The sequence below is a fragment of the Oncorhynchus keta genome, chromosome 34 (assembly GCF_023373465.1).
Source record: "Oncorhynchus keta strain PuntledgeMale-10-30-2019 chromosome 34, Oket_V2, whole genome shotgun sequence".
In the NCBI taxonomy this organism is placed as follows: Eukaryota; Metazoa; Chordata; class Actinopteri; order Salmoniformes; family Salmonidae; genus Oncorhynchus; species Oncorhynchus keta.
The window spans coordinates 42,620,916-42,643,003 of record NC_068454.1 but is presented as its reverse complement, the minus strand read 5'-3'; the positions used below and the strand labels follow the sequence as shown (position 1 = coordinate 42,643,003).

The 22,088-nt window shown below is 43.5% G+C and overlaps 1 protein-coding gene across 4 annotated transcripts in view; it reads right to left on the bottom strand.

Annotated features, from left to right (window-relative positions):
- Positions 1 to 22,088, bottom strand: part of LOC118367173 (double-stranded RNA-specific editase 1-like) — a 186,669-nt gene that overhangs the window by 143,224 nt on the left and 21,357 nt on the right. The window contains exon 1 of one of the 4 annotated variants that reach the window (XM_052493925.1): positions 3,760 to 3,842. The exons of the other annotated variants lie outside the window; for them this stretch is intronic. The gene's annotated coding sequence lies outside the window, so the exon portion shown is untranslated. Of the gene's footprint in view, positions 1 to 3,759; positions 3,843 to 22,088 lie in introns of those variants that run through there. 4 annotated transcript variants of the gene reach the window in all.

The window sequence follows — 22,088 nt, the reverse complement described above, 5'->3', positions numbered from 1 at the left end:
CCACTGCGCGCACACGCGCACTACAATGCCAGAATTTAACTCCCTAATGGATAGGGTAATTAGGGCCGGGATGATACCGGCGTCGCGATACTTGTTAGTATCATGGCAAGGAAACAAAACAAAGCAGATTTAACTTCTTTAGGAAAAACAGCCGTAATGTTGGAAACAAATATTATGTTGTCGTCCTGAGTCACATTTCGTTTCCGAGCTATACCACACAATATTTTACAACTGTTTTTTTGTTTTTTTTTAATGGACCAAAGAGTTAGGTCTGCTTTGTGTTTTCATTTTTGCCCATGGAAAACAAAAATAAATTGTGATACTGGTATCGTCACAACCCTAATGATAATGCTTATCTGCATTACCACAATGCAAGATGTATAGGTAGGCCTATACAACCGTACCCACTTTCACAGCCACAAACCGTCTCCACCCCTTGATTAAAGCCTTCATCTTCTCAGCATGTTTCCAAGCTATTGTCAAGGGGGCAAAAAAGTGTCCCGATAAAGATTAGGGGCATGTTACAAGGGGGGTGGATTAAAGAACAGAGAAACTCTAGTGGGGTGTTTTTGGACACCAGAGGTCAACAACACTTAGTGACAGTGAAGAATCTCCCACAGACTGCACAGCAATGTCAAAAATTGAGATGCTATGGGATGCAAGCACTTCTGTAGCCTGGGTGACAATCCTGTTTCTGATCGCCAAGTTGGTATGGTTTTGCAAATGCAACAATGTAGCGTTGTGAAATCCAGAAACAGACAGGTAAACCAACCGGGCTAGCTATCTTGTGACCAAGTTTAAAATGACCCCTTGATGCAGTCGGAGGGAGAGACTGCTGCCAACATCCCTACTGATTTGACTTTCTGTAACAAAGGATAGCCGACCATTAATGCTCTAAAGAACATCAAGGAAACAAAATATTACGCTTACAGCAAAATTATCTCCGTGCATTTAACTAGGCATAAGCAGGAAGGCAGAAAACCAATGACCACCCCCCCACAGTTTTCCAACACTTGAACCCACAGTAGCAGCATAGGTCATGTGTTTTGTGGTTAGTGGCGACACCATTTTCACCTGTCGGCTAAAAAAAAACCATATCTGCAGACCCCATAAAAACAGACACTCAAACAGCGAGTGGTTTTCCCCTACGCCTACAGCGCTGGCTTTGCGTTCTTGCGAACTTAATCCACCAAGTCCATTTTGTGAAGGCAAACGGTGAAATACACCCACCTAGATAGAGGAAAACTGCAAGCAGACAGTTTGGGCCTGTAAATGTTCATGCGAAAACTGCTTAGATTGGAAAGCATCTGATGAAATTTCCACTTTTCCGAACTGCTTGGATTCAGAAGAGGAACAAGGGGTGTTGGCGTGCCAAGTGTATTTGTTAGTGGAGCGGATCCGAAACTGATCAGAACAGTTTCGACACAGTCGTAATTATCCCCATTCCATTGAGTCTGCCAAAAATGTAGGCTGGATGGATTCCCATCGTTGGATTTCCCTACGACTCAGACAAACTCTTAAAATGCTCTCGATTGCTTGCAATGATACGGTTACTGCAAAGGACGCCGGAAAAAAAATTACCACTATTTGCTCATCCTCCGGCCTCGAAAGAACCCCATTAAATATACATTAGACGATACAAAAAAAGGTTGATTATCTCCCTCCGTGTGGCTTCATCTCCCTGGGCCATGGGCCAGGAGGCACTGTATGCAATAAGCAGACTGTTGCCTCGTCAAGCAAGAAACACAGTTAAAACATCACAGGTCTAATGAGGGTAGAGCAGCAGCGTCAGCAGTACTCGACGAGACTGCAGCAACCTCTTGCTAGAGCCAAGAAGCCCTCACTCCTCCACTGTTCATATGGGCAGTATAAAGAAAAAAGAAAAAAAAAGAGGCTGTTATAGCTCTGCAAAGCAGCAATATGCTCTAAGTGCTAGAGACACGCAACACGAGTATTTAGTTGCTTCGATTGCTGCAGAGAGCTGGACAATAACGAACCACATGAACGTCCCTGGCCCATTTCAAACCCAGTTGAGCAGCGCTTTGCAGTCAAATGTTCGTATTTCGCAAGACTGAAAATGCGTTGGGCCAGTAACCGAAAGGTTGCTAGATCGAATCCCTGAGCTGACAAGGTAAAAAACCTGTCATTCTGCCCCTGAACAAGGCAGTTAACACACTGTTCCTTCCAAGGCAGTCATTGTAAATAAGAATTTGTTTTTTAAACTGACTTGCCTAGTTGAATTAAGGTTGAAAAAAAATTACAAAATACTACTGCAAATAAACCAAAAGGGGCATATAAAGGACGCAAAACTGTCAATCTCACCCAATTAAAACCGCTTGGCTCCCCACATCAAAGAGCTCCTATTGGCTTGAATGACAGTGTGTGATAGTCTCCCCAGGACACCAATCTCCCATCGCTACCATTATTATCTCGCAAACAGACCCAACATCATTCATTATGAATGACGAGCCAGGGGCAACGCAGGTCAGGGCTCTTTGCTCATTCAACGAGTGCTGGGAAACGGTCAGAAAGGCCAAGGAGGAAAAGGGCGATGGAGGGTGAGAGAATGGGCGTCGCTAGTCACTAGGGCTGCATAATATGGCCACTGAGAACGTTTTAACCTCTGGCAGTTCACTGCTTACCTTTGTACCATTGGCCATTTGAACTGCTTAAATTTCAATAAAAACTGGGGGGTGAAATTGGGGGAGTCCTAAAACTTTTGACCGGTAGAGCGTGTGCGCACCCATCCACCAACAACAACAAATAAAAGACCAAAACTATATGCTCTCTGACAACAGGTTGATTCAGTTATCCCACATCCTCTCAGGCCTCAGGGTTGTTCTCGCTCTTCCTGCCCTGGATCCCAGGTGTAAACAAAGCTACGGTCTAAAACCTGGGACCAATCTATTTGTTCCAACAGGGCTAAACGTAGCGATTGAGGGGGAACTGTCAGTGCAGGGTTTGAACCAGACACCTTGTGGTTACGGGGAACGTGCACTACCACCTGTGCCATAAAAAGGTCAGGCCTCTTGGCAGATGCAGCAGTACACTCTCATAAAAAAGGGAGGGTCAGGCTACAGTGAGATAACCATGGGATGGTGAGGAGGATTTTGAACTAGGAAGATGGAGGAAAAACAAATTGCAAATTCTAACAGTGATTATAAGATTATGATAAAAACGCAGTTGTCACCGTTTATATAACGATGACGATAAAGATAAGCGTGAGAGTCAAATCAAAAGACACTGACACCGATTAGACAAAATCTAAGTGATGATAACATTGAAAGGATAAGATGCTGTCATGTAATCCTTTAATCATCATCATTCACTTTGAATCATGATACTGAGGACAACCATGACTCTGATGCAACAGGCTGTGTAAGCTGATGATATTTGGCCCGCGCTAACAACGTTCAGAAGCACAAACTCGGTTATGAAATTCCACACGCAATTGTCATTCTTCTACCATAATGCTGTTGAGCCATCTCGTTCTGTACACACACACACACGTAACGGATGTGAAACGCTAGCTTAGTTAGCGGTAGTGCGCTAAATAGCGTTTCAAATCGGTGACGTCACTTGCTCGGAGACTTTGAAGTAGTGGTTCCCCTTGATGTGTTGATGTGTGCAGAGGGTCCCTGGTTCGAGCCCGGGTATGGGCGAGGGGACGGTTTAAAGTTATACTGTCACACACACACACACACACACACACACACACACACACACACGAAGGGAGGAGAGTACCACAAATCACCATACATCAAAAATAAGAAGCCCTCTTCCTGGAGAGTTGTGTTTCATGTCATCTTCTTGGCGGTGAATCACAAGGCTAACAAGCCCGGGCAGGTGCATCAGTCTCTGGTGCAGAGAGAGAGAGAGAGGGAGGGAGGAAGTCGTGACTTAAGATTCACTCGAACCAGATTAACACTGACGGGAAAAAAGAACAGCTTCTACCATGACCTGTGACAGACAGCAGGTGAGATATACCCTCAAATTACAAACGAGAGAGATATGAAATATATAGGGAGTGAGAACGAGGGAGAGACGCAGAGAGCAGTATAATTTTTATTGCAGAGAGATTCGGCTCTGTGTGGTCTCGCAACACAAAACACGTTTCTTTAGATTCCAGTCAAACAATAGTAACAAAATGACATAGAACAAAAAAAAAAAGATAATAAAATGATCATAAAGGAGAATGACTATGACAGGGTGGTTTAGAAAAGGCAGGGGGGGGGGTATGGGACAGCTAGGGGGAGGAGAGTCGGAACGCAGCAGGCCACTGCGGAGGAAAACAGTGCTTGTGTAATGCATTCAAAATTGTCCCACCTTCCAACTGGGATTGGAGGCTGCTACTGCAGTGGAAGTGGCCGGGAGAGAGAGAGAGAGTCTTTGACAGCACAAGCGGCTATGACCCACAGAGAGAGAGGGGGGAAAAAACAGAGAGAGCTGGAGAGAGGAATAGGGAAAGAGATTAAGCAAGCGAGACCGTGAGAGCACAAGGGAAAGATGACCCTCACAGATGTAACATCCAACTCCCTTTGCGCACACACAAAAAACACCCAGCCAAGGTGGTCCCTTATGCCTCATCAGGATAATGCAGTGTGTGTGTGTGTGTGTGTGTGTGTGTGTGTGTGTGTGTGTGTGTGTGTGTGTGTGGGGGGCGACTCTAGAGCAGGGAGCACCAGCTCCCTCGCTGAGAGATTGTCCAGCCAGGGAGGATTCATTCCCCAGCAGGGTCAGTGAGTACCAAGCAGCATGGCATCCACTCACTCGCCGACCTACTATACTCCGTATCACTGCATGTGCGTGCACATTTTCTGTCCGAATAATTGGACTTAAGGGTCAATATATTTGTATAGGGTCTACACATTTAAAAAGCTTACAGAAAGGTTTTGGTGTGGAACCAAAGAAAGTGCACATTAGGTGTGTGTGTGTGTGTGTGTGTGTGTGTCATTATGTTATGCATAATGTGGGTGTGTGTGTGTGTGTGTGGCACAAATGCGATTGCGTCCATTTTAGTTTGTGCGACTGTCTTTCTTGGACACACTGTTATTGCTCCACACACTCTGCTGTGGCAGAAGTTGCCTTATAATAGACTTTAGCTTCTGTTCAAGCCCCCAAAAAACAGTTCCACTTGTTTAACTCGGCCAAACCCATCCAGCTGTCCATCAAATAGTCGAGAGCTGTCCAACGGCTCGGCCCCGTTTAAAAAGCCCCGTCTGCTCCAGGAACACCATCTCTTTTTTAAACGTCAACATGACCGGATTGATCGCCATAAAAACACGGAATAAAATGTTGATCTACTGCCCCTGGGGTAAAAAAAATTAAATAATGTGACCACTGTAAAATACTCTCAGGTGGCTGTGGAGTGGACACGGACCTCTCACTGTTAACTGATCATAGAGTGGAAGGTGAGGTCATTGCAAAATCGATTAGAAGAACGTTTTTAATAAATACCCTGGGTAGAGTGCAGATTTTTGCTCCTTGCCCAGCACAAACACCCGACTCACCTAATCAAGTGCTCGACCGTTTGCAGATCATTTGTGCTACGATTAGTGCTGGGTTGGAACAAAAACAGAAATGCCTGATTTAGATAGGAATTCAGACCCTTTACTGTGAGACTCAAAATTGAGCTCAGGTGCATCCTGTTTCCATTGGTCATTATGAGATGTTTCTACAACTTGACTGGAGTCCACATGTGGTAAATTCAATTGATTGGATTTGGAAAGGCACGCACCTGTCTACATAAGGTCTTACAGTTGACAGAGCATGTCAGAGCAAAAACCAAGCCATGGGGTGAAAAGGAATTGTCCGTAGAGCTCCGAGACAGGAATGTGTGGAGCCACAGATCTGAGGAAAGGTACCAAAAAAAATGCCTGCTGCATTGAAGGTCCCCAAAAAACAGTGGCCTCCGTCATTCTTAAATGGAAGAAGCTTAGAACCACCAAGACTCTTCCTAGAGCTGGCTGCCCAGACAAACTGAGCAATAGGGGGAGAAAGGCCTTGATGATCAGGGAGGTGACCAAGACCTGAAATTCCAATCTGACAAAGCTCGAGAATATCTGCAGAGGACAAAAATGTGAGAAACTCCCCAAATACAGGTGTGCTAAGCTTGTAGCGTCATACCGAAGACGCGAGGCTGTAAAATCGCAAAAGGTGCTTCAACAAAGTACTGCGTAAAAGGTCTGAATACTTGTGTAGAATGTGATACTTCCAGCATTTCTATAAACCTGTTTTTGCATTATCATTATAGGGTATTGTTTGTACGTCAATTTCATAATAAGGCTGTAACGTAACAAAATGTGGGAAAAGTCACGGGATATAACCCTTTCCGATTGCACTGGATGATAGACATTTTCACAATCTAAAAGTCGTATTCCTATTAACTTCCAGTGTCGTGAGAAGGAGTTTATCGCGGTGCTACGCCATACCGGACAGATTTCGGCCTGCTTGAACGCCAATTACTCAGATACACAGGAAATGACCCAGGAAATGACCCAGGAAATGACCCAGGAAATGACCCAGGAAATAGATAGAACATCACTCAGGTGTATAAAAACAATACAACATACAAAAGGGGTGAACCTTTCCTTTCAGAACAGAACCAGGCAAAGAGAAGGGAAACTCCAATGTGGTGCAGGGTATGCAGAGGAGCCTAAGTGCTTTTAAAACTCGCTACTTTTATTTTTTATGTACCAACGTGGCCCCACCCTGGCATTTGCTTGTAAACCAAAACCCATAAACAACGCCCAATGTCCTTAAAAACAGACCTCCATCAAACAGGCAATGTTGTACAGCACGGCTCTCCCATAGCACAACTCCGATTAGACGAAAGGAGGCGGATCGGAGAGTCGGAGGAGAGAAAAAAAGAGCACGCATGAGTGACAAAGAGAGGAGATAGTGAGAAGATGGTACTGGAATACCTGAGGACAGATGTATCTGCGTGTGTGTGTGTGTATGCGTGTATTCGCAGTTAGACAAAGGGATAAGTCTCAAAGCGAGTGTAATGCGGTGGCCGGCCATTCCTGAGGTGTCACCCCCTTCCCCACTCTTTCTTCCCCACTCTTTCTTCCCCACTCTTTCTTCCCCACTCTTTCTTCCCCACTCTTTCTTCTCCATTGGATGTGCCTCCATCTTAATCTTCCCCTGGCCGTCTACCTCATCCCTGCGCATCGAAGGACGAAGGCAGCCGAGAGGACACACTTAGCCATTCATCCACATCCATTAATTCATTCAGTCGGAGGACAAAGAATTCCCCTTTTCATTGGGTCTCTACAGCTATCAGAACCTATTACATTTCAGTGTAGGTCTTCTTCACTTGTTGATATCGATGCGGGGTTGACATCAGAATTACAAGGGACCATTGTGCTGTACAACAACGAGGCAGAAATTTGTTAATGGTCCAGCCCCACTCCAAGCCATTCAGGAGACAAATTGTAATTCTATTTGAGCATGGGGGGGGTCTTAACGTGAATTGAGTGGATTCCATTTTTGTGAACTAATTCCAACGGTCAGTGATCAAGTGATTAATGTGGGTTGTGTGTCCATTTCCGTTACTATTTTATGAACTATCCACACCAAACAGGTCAAGTGATTGTGTATGAGAAAGTGAATGTGTTATAACAAACAAAGACAGTGAACATTCATGAAACCACCCTGTTGCAACAACAAAAACCAAGTGAGGCAATATATTGGGCAATAAAGAATATTTAAGATGGGGAAAACAGAAGTTTGAGACACACTTGCCATGTTTATTCAACAAACCTTTTGGCCCAAGTTAATTGTTCAACTTAATAAGCAATAAATCCTTTTGGGATAACAAAACAAAATGTTAATGTAGTGGGCAAAGACCAAAATCTGGCATGTTTCTTGGCAATATGTGGTTATCTACATTGAATCGAATGGCAGAGAGGTATGGCTAGGACTACAGCCCAGAATATATAGTGTCCCCATGTAAACGATATAGTTCAAACCCCGTAAATACTCAAACCCTGCCTTTAATAAACTAATATGTGATAGTGTGTACATCACATACATGCAGTAAGTGATTGAGTAGGTTTACCAGCAACCAAATCTTGTGGGGAGATTAGAGTGATTAGATATGGCTTAAGCAGATTTGTTATCGCGTGACTGATCAACTCATTATTGGTCGAGAGAGAAGAAAAAAAAAAAAAAAAAATCAGGACTCCTTCTCATACATATTGATAGAGCGAGAGCGAGATATTGAGCGAGAGAGCAAGAGCGACACACAGATACCAATTAATATCAATTAGCAAACGTGCAGAGACCTGAAGGAGGCAGCCAACATGACACAATTCGAATTGCTACGGAGCCAACGATCAAAGGCCGCATCAGTTTGTGTGACAGCGTCATCATCGTCATCACACACACACACACGCTAACCATGAGTCTTCGCTCATTGGGTAGCTAACTCGCCTCCAAGTCACTTCCTCTCTGCCACAAAGTCACGGAACGTTAGCGGAAATGAACCGTGTGCTTTCATGGCCTGTGTTTGACTTGGCCATCCACTAACAACATGAAAGTGGCGGGAAAGGACCTGGCTTTAAAACAAAAGTGATTACTACTTTATCAAATATAAAGTTGAAGTCTGAAGTTGACATACACTTTAGGTTGGGAGTCATTAAAACTCATTTTTTAACCACTCCACATATTCCTTGTTAACAAACTATAGGTTTTGTATGACCACAAGATTCAACAACAGACAAACTGTACAAGTTCCACAGACATGTGACTAACAGATGGGATAATGGGGCGTCAAAATCTAAAGTAACAGTATCTGCAGTGCATCTCCTCCTCAGGGACTGCAACAGATTTGTCAGTTATTGCGGTGAGAGGTTACCCCACTCTTCCACCAAGGCACCTGAAAGTTCCCGGACATTTCTGGGGTGAGTGGTCCTAGCCCTCATCCTCCAATCCAAGCGGTCTCAGATGTGCTCAATGGGATTGAGAGCCGGGCTCGTCGATGGCCATGGCAGAACACTGACATTCCGGTCTTGAAAGGAAATCAGCCATACTGCTTATCTTTGCATGGTGGCTTTTGTCATGAGGGAGGAGGATGTCTTCCCTGTAACACACAGTGTTGAGATTGCCTGCAATGACAACAAGCTCAGTCCGATGATGCTGTGACACACCACCCCAGACCACGATGGACCCTCCACCTCGATCCCACTCCAGAGTACAGGCCTCAGTGTAACGCTGTTCCTGCGACGATAAACGAGAATCCCCCCGGTGAGACAAAACTCGTCAGTGAAGAGCACTTTTTTCCAGTCCTGTCTGGTCAAGCGATGGTGGGTTTGTGCCCATAAGCGACGTTGTTGTCTGGTGAGGACCTGCCTTACAACAGGCCTACAATGCCTCAGTCCAGCCTCTCTCAGCCTATTGCAGACAGACAGTCTGAGCACTGATTGATGGATTGTGCGTTCCTGGTGTAACTCAGGCAGTTGTTGCCATCCTGTGATGTTCAGTACCAATCCTGTGCAGGTGTTGTCACACGTGGTCTGCTACTGCGAGGAACATCAGCTGTCCGTCCTGTCTCCCTGTCTTAGGAGTCTCACAATACGGACATTGCAATCAGCATGCCTAAGGCACTTTCACTCAGATAAGCAGGGACCCTGGGCATCTTTATTTTGGTGTTTTTCAGAGTCAGTAGAAAGGCCTCTTTAGTTTCCTAAGTTCTCATAACTGTGACCTTCATTGCCTACCATCTGAACTGTTAGTGTCTTAATGACCGTTCCACAGGTGCATGTTCATTAATTGAACAAGCATGAGAAACAGTGTTAAACCTTTACAATGAAGATCTGTAAAGTTTTTTGGATTTTTACTAATTATCTTTGAAAGACAGGGTCCTGAAAAGGGGATGTTTATTTTTTTTGCTTAGTTTATATCCACAGTAAAACAAGTCCTATATTGACATAACCTGAAACGCCTAACCTGAAATGCCGCTTAGCAAGGAAGAAGCCAATGATCCAAAACCGCCATAAAAAAGCAAGACCATGGTTTGCAACTGCACATGGGGACAAAGATCATACTTTTTGGAGAAATGTCCTCTGGTCTGATGAAACAAAAATAGAACCGTTTGGCCATAATGACCATCATATGTTTGGAGGAAAAAGGAGGAGGCTTGCAAGCCGAAGAACACCATCCCAACCGTGAAGAAAGGAGGTGCCAGCATCATGTTGTGGGGGTGCTTTGCTGCAGGAAAGACTGGTGCACTTCACAAAATAGATGGCATCATGAGGGAAGGAACATTACGTGGATATATTGAAGCAACAGCTCAAGACATCAGTCAGGAAGTTAAAGCTTGGTCGCAAATGGGTCTTCCAAACGGACAATGACCCCAAGCATACTCCCAAAGTTGTGGCAAAATGGCTTAAGGATAACAAAGTCAAGGTATTGGAGTGTCCATCGCAAAGCCCTGACCTCAGTCCTATAGACAATTTGTGGGCAGAACTGAAAAAGCGTGTGCGAGCAAAGAGGCCTACAAACCTGACTCAGTTACACCAGCTATGTCAGGAGAAATGGGCCAAAATTCACACAACGTATTGTGGGAAGCTTGTGGAAGGCTAAATGAAACATTTGACCCAAGTTAAACCATTTAAAAGGCAATGCTACCAAATACTAATAGAGTGTATGTAAACTTCTGATCCACTGGGAATGTGATGAAAAAAGGAAAAGCTGAAATGAATAATTCTCTCTACTATTATGCTGACATTTCACATTCTTAAAATAAAGTGGTGATCCTAACTGACCTAAAACAGGGACTTTTTACTTGGATTAAATGTCAGGAATTGTGAAAAACTGAGTTTATGTATTTGGCTAAGGTGTATGTAAACTTCCGACTTCAACTGTAGATGTTCACATGTTTGACTTACAAATAGAGGTTTCTGCATTTGTCTACTGATTGGACAAAACTTAGAGCTACTTTACCGTGATGACTACATCTGATAAGAGTGACTACTTTAAGCAACCAAGAATCAGAGTTCATATCCTTTATTTAAAATTGCCTCGATTTAAGCAACAACTCTTGACTACTGTAATTGTGTTAAGTCATCATTATGAACTTTCTAAAGCTGTGGCACAGTGAAGTTGGGAGATGACAAAGTGGGAGCAGGATGACTAGGCCCACCTGGAGAGCCAGTTTGAGAGGGGCATTGGGGTTGTTGAAAGGACATTTAAATCACCACTGTGTCTCAGGCGTCCTCCTCTGTGTGAAGCCTTCTTTCCTCCGACTACTCAGCCAACAGGGTTAGAAAATGAAGCAAAGGACAAACATTTTGCGATGGAAAAATAAAGAAGTCAACTTAATTGCGGCACGCCACCTCCAGTTAGCGAGAGGCCCCTAAAAGCGTGATCACTCATCAATTTTAATGATTCTGGGAGTTGTGATTGAAAGTGAAACCCCTTTCCATCAAAATGTCAGACCAGGTGAAGTGACCCACAACAGAAGTCCAGACAAATATCGGTGAGGGGTCACAACACCCCCCCGCAAATAAAACATGTGGATTTTTTTTTGTTGCTTGAACATAAAAGCATCCAGAGGCTTCTCTGACTGGTAATCAGTTTGTTGGACCTCAGCAGTGACAGGGGTAGAAGAGAGGGGGGGGATCACAAGCATTGTACCCTTCTTGCATATGGACCCTTTCCACTAGTGTTGCTAAACACATTCAGTTTCTTTCAGATCTGCCAAGACACATGAGATTAGTTTGATGTATGTGCTTGAGAGTTCCCCCCCCCTTCTCAAAGTGACTTGAATTGATCTGACAATAGTCAGAGAGAGGCTCTCTGGAGAGGTCAGTGTTCTCAGTCGTGGAACTCAACCCCAAGAGGAATAATTTGGACCATGTGCATACACAAAAACGCACAGATAAACCCCCCCCCCCAAATATACCTACACACACTAAACTGTCACACAAGTTTGCCACAGGCCAGATTACGACCTATCATCTCCTACATCTCAGTACTGAACCATGAACCATGGGTGAAATGTGTGACTCCATCACTGACTGAAATAAAGAATTAAAACAAAAACACAGCCCAGCAGTGACCTGGCAATCCACAACATCCCTGCAGTGGAGAGGAAACAAAATCGGAATTAATTAGGGTTTGCACTGGGAGCAAAAACAACAGTGGAATTTGCCTCTCTTCGATTTGCATCGTTCCACTTTTTAATGCATATGGTTTTTCATTGCTATTACGTTTATGGGGGGGAACAAAATCACTTCTCAATAAAAATCTTTCTAAATGCGCCAAAAGCCACAGCTAGCTAATTAGATATTAACTCTGTGGTGACACGGAAAGCAAAGCAGGGAGACTAAAGCAAAATAAAAACATTTAGTAATGGAGTTGTACAGCTGTACTAGAAACATTATGCTGCTTTAGATAGGATAATATGCTAGTGTGTTCAAAATGTAAGTATTACTGTAATGCATAATGCTGTATTGTAATGTTCTGTTTGTCTGTAGCATTAATCCCATGTAAAAAGGTATGATGATGCATTTAATGCAGCACAACAATGGGACACATACAGCACCTTCAGAAAGTATTCACACGCCTGGACTTTCTCCACATTTTGTTGTGTTTACAGCTGGAATTTAAAATGTATTCAATGGAGATTGTGTCACTGGCCTACACACACTGTCAAAGTGGAATAATGTTTCTAGAAATGTTAAATGTCATTAAAATTGTCTTGAGTCATGAAACGGCTTTGTTATGTCAAGCCTAAATCATTTCAGAAGTACAAATGTGCTTATCAAGTCACACAAGTGTTTAACACGATTGTTGGATCACTACCTCATCTCTGTACCCCACACATACAGATAATTGTAAGGTCCCTCAGTCGAGCAGTGAATTTCAAAACACAAGATACAACCACAAAGACCAGGGAGGTTTTCCAAGGCCTCACAAATAATGGCACGTATTGGTAGATGGAGGGGAAAAAAAGCAGACATTGAATATGGTGAAGTCATTACACTTGGGATGGTGTATCAATCACCTAGTTACAAAAAAAAGATAGGCGTTCTTCCCAATTTATTTGCCGGAGAGGAAGGGAAGTGCTCAGGGATTTCACCATGAAGCGAATGGTGACTTTAAAAAACAGTTACATGGCTGTGATAGGAGGAAACTGAGGACGGATCAACATTTTAGTTACTAACCTAAATTACAGTGAAAAGAAGGAAGTCCGCACATAATTAAAAAATATCTGAAAACATAAAATGACAACAAAACAAATTGTCCTGAATAGAAAGCGTTATGTTTGGGGCAAATAAAACAGATTACCACTTCCTATTGTCAAGCACGGTGGTGGCTGCATCATGTTAGGGTATGCTTGTCATCGGCAAGGACTAGGGAGTTTTTTGGGGATGAAAAGAATAACGGAATAAAGCTAAGTCCAGGCAAAACCCTAAAGGAAACCTGGTATAGTCTGCTTTCCAACAGACACTGGGAGACAGATGCACCTTTCAGCAGGACAATAACCTAAAAACACAAGGCCAAATCTATACTGGAGTTGCTTAACAAGACGACGTTGAATGTCCCCGAGTGGCCTAGTTACAGTTTGACTTAAAAGAGACTTGAAAATCTGTGGCAAGACTTGAAAATGTCTGTTGTGAAATCTGCGAATGTATTGTAAATGTTTGAAAATAGTACAAACTGCCTTAATTTTGCTGTACCCCAGGAAGAGTAGCTGCTGCCAAAGGAAAGCCATAATAAATACAAATAAGTCAGGGGTATGAATACTTTGAAGGCACTGTACATGCTATGTAGTATGATACTTTCAGAGCTTTCAGAGCTGCAGGGTGTGGGCCATATGTACAGCAGTCGGAGGCTGTTGGTGGCCTGTGCCATTGCTGCAGCAGGTCTCCGAACGAGAAGAGCAAGGCTCATGATCTTCTTCCAGACACTGTCGTTCCCCATTATCCTCAGCGTGGGCATCACCAACAGGTCAGATGCCCTGCAGACCAGAACGGATGAGCTCCATTATAAGCATGTCTCAAGTCATATTAAATTTACATTCTAACATCTACTATAGGAGGTTCCGTTCAGGCTCGCCATATGAGCTATTCAAACAAAGCAGGCAACTGGCAATATCACATTCACAACTGCACAATACTCAAAGCACAGCTGTAAATTGTAATTGATCTGTGTGTAAGCAGATCTGTGGAGTGCACTATATGGCCCAGCGGGGCAAGCTCGACTGTGTATGGCACATAAAGAGGCCTGCAGCTGGTTTCCGACAAGGAGAGTGCTTCCAGGTGGAAACAGAGCCTCACGATTAGCAGGTGATGCAGGTCAGAATCGCAGCTCGCTGATAAAATAACCTCCACAAGATGAGGGCTGAGAGAGTCAGACAAGTTCAAGTAATCCATTTTGAAAAGGTAATGGCCCCAAACTTTTCTGTTCCTTAACCCCCAAAACTCCAGAGAGTTTAGATGTGTGCATATCGAGTGCCTTCAGCAATCTACACACAATACCGCAGAATGACAAAGTGAAGAGGTTTGCAAATGTATTACAAATAAAAATCAGAAATACCTTATCTATGAGACCTCGAAATTGAGCTCAGGTGCATCCCGTTCTCATTGATCATCCTTAACATATTTCTTCAACTTGATTGGAGTCCATCTGTGGTTAATTCAATTGATTGGACATAATTTGGTAAACTGTCCATATAAAAAAGGTCCCACAGTTGACCGTGCATGGTCAGAGCAAAAAGCAAGCTATGAGGTTGAAGGAATTGTCCATAGAGCTCCGAGACAGGATTGTGTCAAGGCACAGATCTGGGGAAGGGGACCAAAAAAATGTCTGCAGCATTGAAGACCCCCAAGAACAGAGTGGCCTCCAGCACTCTTAAATGGAATAGGTTTGGAACCACCAAGACTCTTCCTAGAGCTGGCCTCCCAGCCAAACTGAGCAATCGGAGGAGAAGGGGCTTGGTCAGGGAGGTGACCAAGAACCCGATGGTCACTGACAGAGCTCTAGAGTTCCTCTGTGGAGATGGGAGAACCTTCCAGAAGGACAACCATCTCTGCAGCACTCCACCAATCAGGTCTTTATGGTAGACTGGCCAGACAGAAGCCAATCCTCAGTATAAAAAGGCACATGGCAGCCCACTTGGAGTGTGCCAAAAGCCACCTAAAGACTCTCAGACCATGAGAAACAAGATTCTCTGGTCTGATGAAACCAATAATGAACTCTGATCTGAATGCCATGCATCACAGCTGGAGGAAATCTGACACCATCCCTATGGTGAAGTATTGTGGTGACAGCATCATTCTGTGGGTATGTTTTGGGAGTATGTACTGTTTTGGGAGTATGTACTGGGAGACTAGTCAGGATCAAGGCAAAGATTAACAGAGCAAAGTACAGAGAGACCCTTGATGAAAACCTGCTCCAAGTGCTCAGGACCTCAGACTGGGGTGAATATTCACCTTCCAACAGGACAACGACCCTAAGCACACAGCCAAGACAACGCAGGAGTGCCTTCGGGACAAGTCTCTGAATGGCCTTGATTGGCCCAGCCAGAACCCGGACTTGAACCCAATCGAATGTCTCCGGAGAGACCTGAAAATAGCTCTGCAGTGACGCTCCCCATCCAACCTGACAGGGCTTGAGTGCATCTGCAGAGAAGAATGAGAGAAACTCCCCAAATGCAGGTGTGCTTGTACCGTCACACACAATTGTTATAAATTATTTAAAATAAACTGTTTTTGCGTTGTCATTATGGGGGTATTGTGTTTAGATTGAGGGGTGAAAAAATGTAAATTCATACTTTTTAGAAAAAGGCTATAACCTAACAAATTGTGGAAAAAGTCAACGGGTCTGAATGCTTTCCAAAGGCACTGTAGATGGATAATAAAATTGACCAAATCTGTCCATATGTAAGAGCCTACTCCCAAAGTCTTTCAAAAAATTATAAACCGGCAAAGTTTCACTTCGCAACCGTTTTAGCTAGGACCTCAAGTAGGAGCAATGTCAAAAAAGATAAGACCGATAACTGTAAGCGATGCACACTGAAGTCAGCCCCCTTCAGTTGCCAGGGTTTTAGTTTAAGCCTGGCTAATGGCCCAAGCAGCCTGAGCGAGTCACAGCCCTGGACAAAAGGTGAGGATCGGCTTGGTATCAGCTCCATTCTCTTAAACCCAAGGAAACAAGAGTCGTCAGGGATTACACCGGCTAAATCACTCCACCGGAACAACCAGCCACGGCCCAGTAACACTGCTTCTGTGCTAATGCCAAATTGATCATGAGGGAATGGAACAGCAGAGAATCCGCTCTGTGATTACTATTTTACTTCGCTCAGAGGTTAATTGGAGACTTTGTGTGGGAGAGATGGGATTGGGTGTCTGAGTAACACTTGGATAGTATAAGGCAAATACTGTTATTCTTGTCTGCCTGTAAGTCTTAAAATAGGAAATCAAAATGCAGTTTTGTCGTAATAGTGATGTAACAACGTCTGTGGCGCCAGCTATGCCCGTGGTATGCCTGCTTCTAGTCCGAGTGGCAGTCGTCAAGGCTAAGTACGAAGTGTTGGAATCGGCTAAACTTTGATCATTGAGATAGTAAACGAATGATAGAAAATGAAAGAGACTGGGTGTTATGTTAATGGTTCTCAGAAGTTAATGGTTCTCTGAAGACAGATGGCTTGAGAGGAGAGCAACGTGTGAAACAGGGGAGACTGACGGACATCTGTAGATTAGATGGAGGGGTTGAGGTCAGGATGTGAGGACAGCTTATTTTAAAGGTGTAATAAAAGTTTGTTATCCGGTTATCCTCTCTATTAGCTTCCTGTGGAGCCATAAACTGTAAGGATTAGAGAGAAGGAGTGAGTGTTTTAAGTAGGAGGTATATAACTGATGTGAGAAATGTTGTGCTGTCTGATTACAGCTGTACAGAACCTTTGGGAAGAATTAAACTTGGTCAAAGCTTCTCCAGTGTCCGTGGGTTATTTACTCTGAAAAATAAGAACCTGTGGGTTATTTACTCTGAAAAATAAGAACCTGTGGGTTATTTACTCTGAAAAATAAGAACCTGTGGGTTATTTACTCTGAAAAATAAGAACCTGTGGGTTATTTACTCTGAAAAATAAGAACCTGTGGGTTATTTACTCTGAAAAATAAGAACCTAACAGTAGTCAGTGGCAAACGACCCAAACGGCTCTCGGTGTGTGCACACAAACACACTCTGCGTTCGTATGATACCAGGGAGAGCTCATTTTCTAAGCTAACTATTAGCACTTTCGCTGCATCTTTGTCTCGAGCTTGGGGACTAACGCGTCACCCTTTTATTTACCCACCACGGTGAGCACTGAATTATAACGCCGTAGCCAGCGCCACGGTAAGCAGCCTTGCCTTTCGAGACCGCTGCAGATGAGAGGCAGCGTGCAGGCTGTAGCTCACCCAGAGAGGAGAGATGCAATCTACCTGTGTGGAAAAAGAGAATGCTTCATCAAAGCAATGGACCTTCTCACTTGCTGGTTGGCTGACCCAGTCTAGTGTTTAGATGGACTAGGTCAATGTCCACGAGGGAGAATCCTATTTTTCACTCGCCGTCCTATACATCACTTGTTGTGTACTGACGCATGTTGCAAGTGTGCATCTTCTCAAAGGGACACGAGACGATATGAAATGACACGAGCCAGTTTAAACTGCGTAAGTGTGGAGAGACATTATTACGAGGGTGGGGGAGCAAGCGTGAGATGGAGTGCCATGGTGAGGAGGGATGTAAAAGTTGGAGAAAAGAGCACCAGCACTGCGCATCTGTCATCAAGATCAAAGAGGCTCATATTTTTTTAACTTGCAGGGCCTTTTGTGCTGCCTTCTCTCTGCTGAGGAGTCACAGCAACAACAACAAAAAGCAAAAATCCATCTGCTCTCCCTTAGCCAGAGAAATCAATCACTTCAAAACTCTGGGAGGCCTAAATTTGGTACGAGATTAAAAAACGAGCTTCCGAGTGAACTGTTCAACTTTTATGGAAGCGAGTTGGATACCCGTACAGTCCAGCAACAATCACAACAATACTGGTTGAATCAATATGGCGTGTGGGCTATTGGATAACAATCCCATGCGGGAAAAGGGTACCACGTTCATGTTAAGTCTTTGGGGTTGCATCGGTGTGCAGCGAGAAAGAAAAACAGCCTTTGAAAGTGTAGCTTTCTATTCCGCTAACCAATACCTCCAGGAGACACTTTTACAGTCCAGTCGGAAAGTATGGAGACCCTTCCCTTTTTCCACGTTGTTATGTTGCAGCCTTACTAAAGAAAATAATTAAAATACCCGTTTTCCCCTCATCAATCTACACACAATACCCTATAATGACAAAGCGGAAAAACAAGTTTTTTGAAATGTCTGAAAATGGTATTAAATACAAAGAACATATAACTTATTTGCATAACTATTCAGACCCTTTCCTATGAAACTCGAAATTGAGCTCGGATGCATGCCATTTCCATTAATCATCCTTGAGTTGTTTCTAAAATTTGGAGTCCACCGGTTGTGCATCCAATTGATTGGACATTATTTGGAAGGGGCAAAAAAGTATTTAGTCAGCCACCAATTGTGCAAGTTCTCCAACTTAAAAAGATGAGAGGCCTGCAATTTTCATCATAGGTACACTTCAACTATGACAGACAAAATGAGAAAAAAAATCCAGAAAATCACATTGTAGGATTTTTTATTAATTTATTTGCAAATTATCCCCTGGCCAGCCAGAGCCAGCCAGAGCCAGCCAGAGCCCGGACTTGAACCCGATCGAACGTCTCTGGAGAGACCTGAGAATAGCTGTGCCGCAACGCTCCCCATCCAACCTGACAGCGCTTGAGAGGATCTACAGAGAAGAATAGGAGAAACTGGCTAAATACAAAAGTGTGCCACGCTTGTACCGTCATAACCAAGAAGACTCGAGGCTCAAATCGATACAAAAAGGTGATTCAACAAAGAACTAAAGTAAAGGGTTTGAATACTGTGTGATGTTTTTTAAAGTGCATTTGCAAATATTGCCATACAGTCAGTGTGGTGTTGGAGAATGACTAATATTCCCTTTTGACATTGCCATTTCCTTTGAGTGTTTGCTGAGGCATTCGTGTTCTTCCCATGGCGAGTTGGCCTTCTCTTGACCTGAAACTAAGCCATGTGATGGACACATGGAGAAAGGACTTCAAGCCTAAGGTAATAGTAATTCCTCAAAGCACTGATCTCACATTTACTGTGAAATGCTGGTCATCCGATACAGAATAGGTCAAGAGGAGAAACATTCACCCAAAGTCACAATGAGAGCTGTCCGTAAATCTCGCTCACCACACAGTGCCAATGTAATGTCACCGTGGCTCTAGGCCTTTCCGAAGAGCAGGGAGGGGGGGGGCAACGCAGACGTCAGATGAGACATGCACTTAGCCATCGGGGCGAGGTCGGAGTTTGCAAGTGTGCACACTAAGCCATTGTGCGTCAGACAGACAACATTTTTTTTTAAAGGTCAACTGCCCCTTCAAACCAACTTCTCTGGTTTTAAACGTCCTATGTGGCACCGATGAGAGTCAGAAACATTCATTCTAGTGTCAAAATTGGACGACAAAGTGTAAATAGGAAGAGGTTTGTCATAAAGTCATAAAGTCTCGTCCAGGTAAGTGAGTTGGTCATGACTTACTGGAGGGTTGGGTATAGATCACGATCATGCCCAGTGCCCACTAACGAGAGAAACAGCAGTGCTTTTTGCACTTCATAAGCTGCCCATGCTCTTTCCAATCATAGCAGCCAAAACCTCCGGACAGGGAGACAGACCTGCCCAATATGCAGCGCCTCAGAGTTGCTCACATAAGACAACAAGTTGCCAATGTTATGTTGAAATAACCCTTGGCCCTAAGCCCTTCATGAAGTGACCACTTGCAGATGTGTTTGACAGTGTCAATCGCATGAGCCTGCCACTTTTTGGGGTAAAAACAGAATTGAGACGATAAGAACGCACTTGTATCCCAACCAACTGCAACTTGTGAATATTCCTAAACCCATTTATGAGCATCTTGTGAACCCTGCAGCCTATTTTTAATAGGATTCCTTATGAAATACTGCCAGACAGCTGGTAATAGATGTTGAGAAAGTTGTAATAAAACTACAATGGCACCGAATCACAAGTGTTGCCACTCGCCAGCGACTTGATAAGTTGATTGTGGCCTGGCTGCTCAATGTGCATGCTAGCTACTACTTGTTAGATTTATTGACAGAGAACTTGGCTAGGTAGGAAGTGATTTTGGGCACTGATATACAGCATGTAGCTTTGTGCTTTATTTATGATAAGTTTGCCAGCTTGCCGATGAAGTTGTAGACATATTATTGTTCTCAGAAATCAGTCCTGAGCGCACAGCCAGACTTTGACTCGATAGACTGCATGTAGTGCACTGACTAGTTGAATTTATTACTTAGTGCACCAAACACTTTAGCTGGATGTAAATTTGTGCGACTAAGAACTCATCTGTAAAAATGACAGATTTCATGATTCATCTTACATTAATTCTGATAATTTTAAGGGAGTGGCCATGTTGTTGCGCCGGTGACAAAGGATTAAACATATTTTAAAATTAACTTCAATTTCATTGAATATAGCTATGATTCCCCCCCTTATATATATATTAGTGTAATGAAGTGAAAGAAGTTGGCAGATTATCATCAATGATTTACCAACATCTGTAACAAGCTGTCCAGTGTAGGAAATCCTCATTGGTACCCTAGTTTATAGAAAGAGCCATAAGCAGTAGTAGTACTGACCCTGAGAGACCCCCAGTAGGTCTTCATCCCTACTGATGCTGCTGTATTACACCACAGTCTATTTCGTGAGTAGTCTGATATCCTGTTTGAAGTCACTGGCATTAAAAAAAATAATAATAATAAAAAATTAGGACAACGTCCAGCTACAATAAAAAGAGTTAGTCTGCACTCTACATTATTAGTTGTTGCATTCCATCAACAAGAAAATAAATAAAACTACCTCAAGTGAATTGGTGGATATATTCACATATTTCAGTCTCTGCATTGTTTGTTTATTCACTCTCGATTATAGATTCATATTTTTTTAAAGGCTCGGAGGTGGATTATATATATATATTTTTTTAAAGAAACAGTGGGGGTCTGAAGCTGTATGGTCAGCCTAGCAATGAGCAACGCTCTCGCTGCGCTACGACAGTGAATCATAAGAGGAGCCATTTGGCTTTGGATCATGACTCGCTAATCCCAAACAGCTAACTGTTACTGAAACTGAGGCACCCGGACGGTCAAACCCCTGGCAAAGTGCGTTATCCTGTCATTTGAAGGCAATCACACCTTCCTCTGCTTAACCAAGTCTTAGAAATACTAATTTACCAGGGGTTTCCCTTTACATTGAGGGATGTGGTGCGTGTATGTCCAATGTGAAGGTTACTGTGGAAGCCTCGTCGTCTCCACCTTTACTCCCCAATGCCCTTTCTGTTCAATTGTGACACCGTCTATCTAGGCCATCGGGTTCTGTTGGGGTAGAGCGGTACCAACTCTCCTCATTAAGTGCCTTTTGTAGGATGTGCTTTGTATTCTGACACAAATCCTTAAAAACATGCACACGGTACCTTGCCCTTTAACTGGACAGAGCACAGAGAGCTGAAAGAAAGGGCTAATACTGCTCTGATCAACTGTCCTTGTCAAGAGTGATGAGGAACCTGACGGAAGCATACAGTTTGCATCTGTAAAATGCTGTAGGCCTAATTCAGAGAGCGATTCATTTCGTTGTGACAAAACTGCATAATGTTAAAACCGTATTGCACTTAGTAGAATGAACTGTAATGTAGAACTACATCAGGTTGTGTGAATGGCACATGGACGATAAGTAACGGCGTGCTTGTGACAATGCCGTCTAAGTTGCCCTCGAGGAGATTTAATAGAGTCGTATTGTACTGTATTCAAAACATACATTGCTGGCTAAAACAAAACGCAAAACAACCATACCTACAAGCGAAAAAAACATTATCGCCTTTGGTTGGAAACTATCAGCTCTTCAATTTTTAAAATAAATGTCCTAATAGAAAGCCCAGCACTGCAGATCACACGTTAGAAAGTGT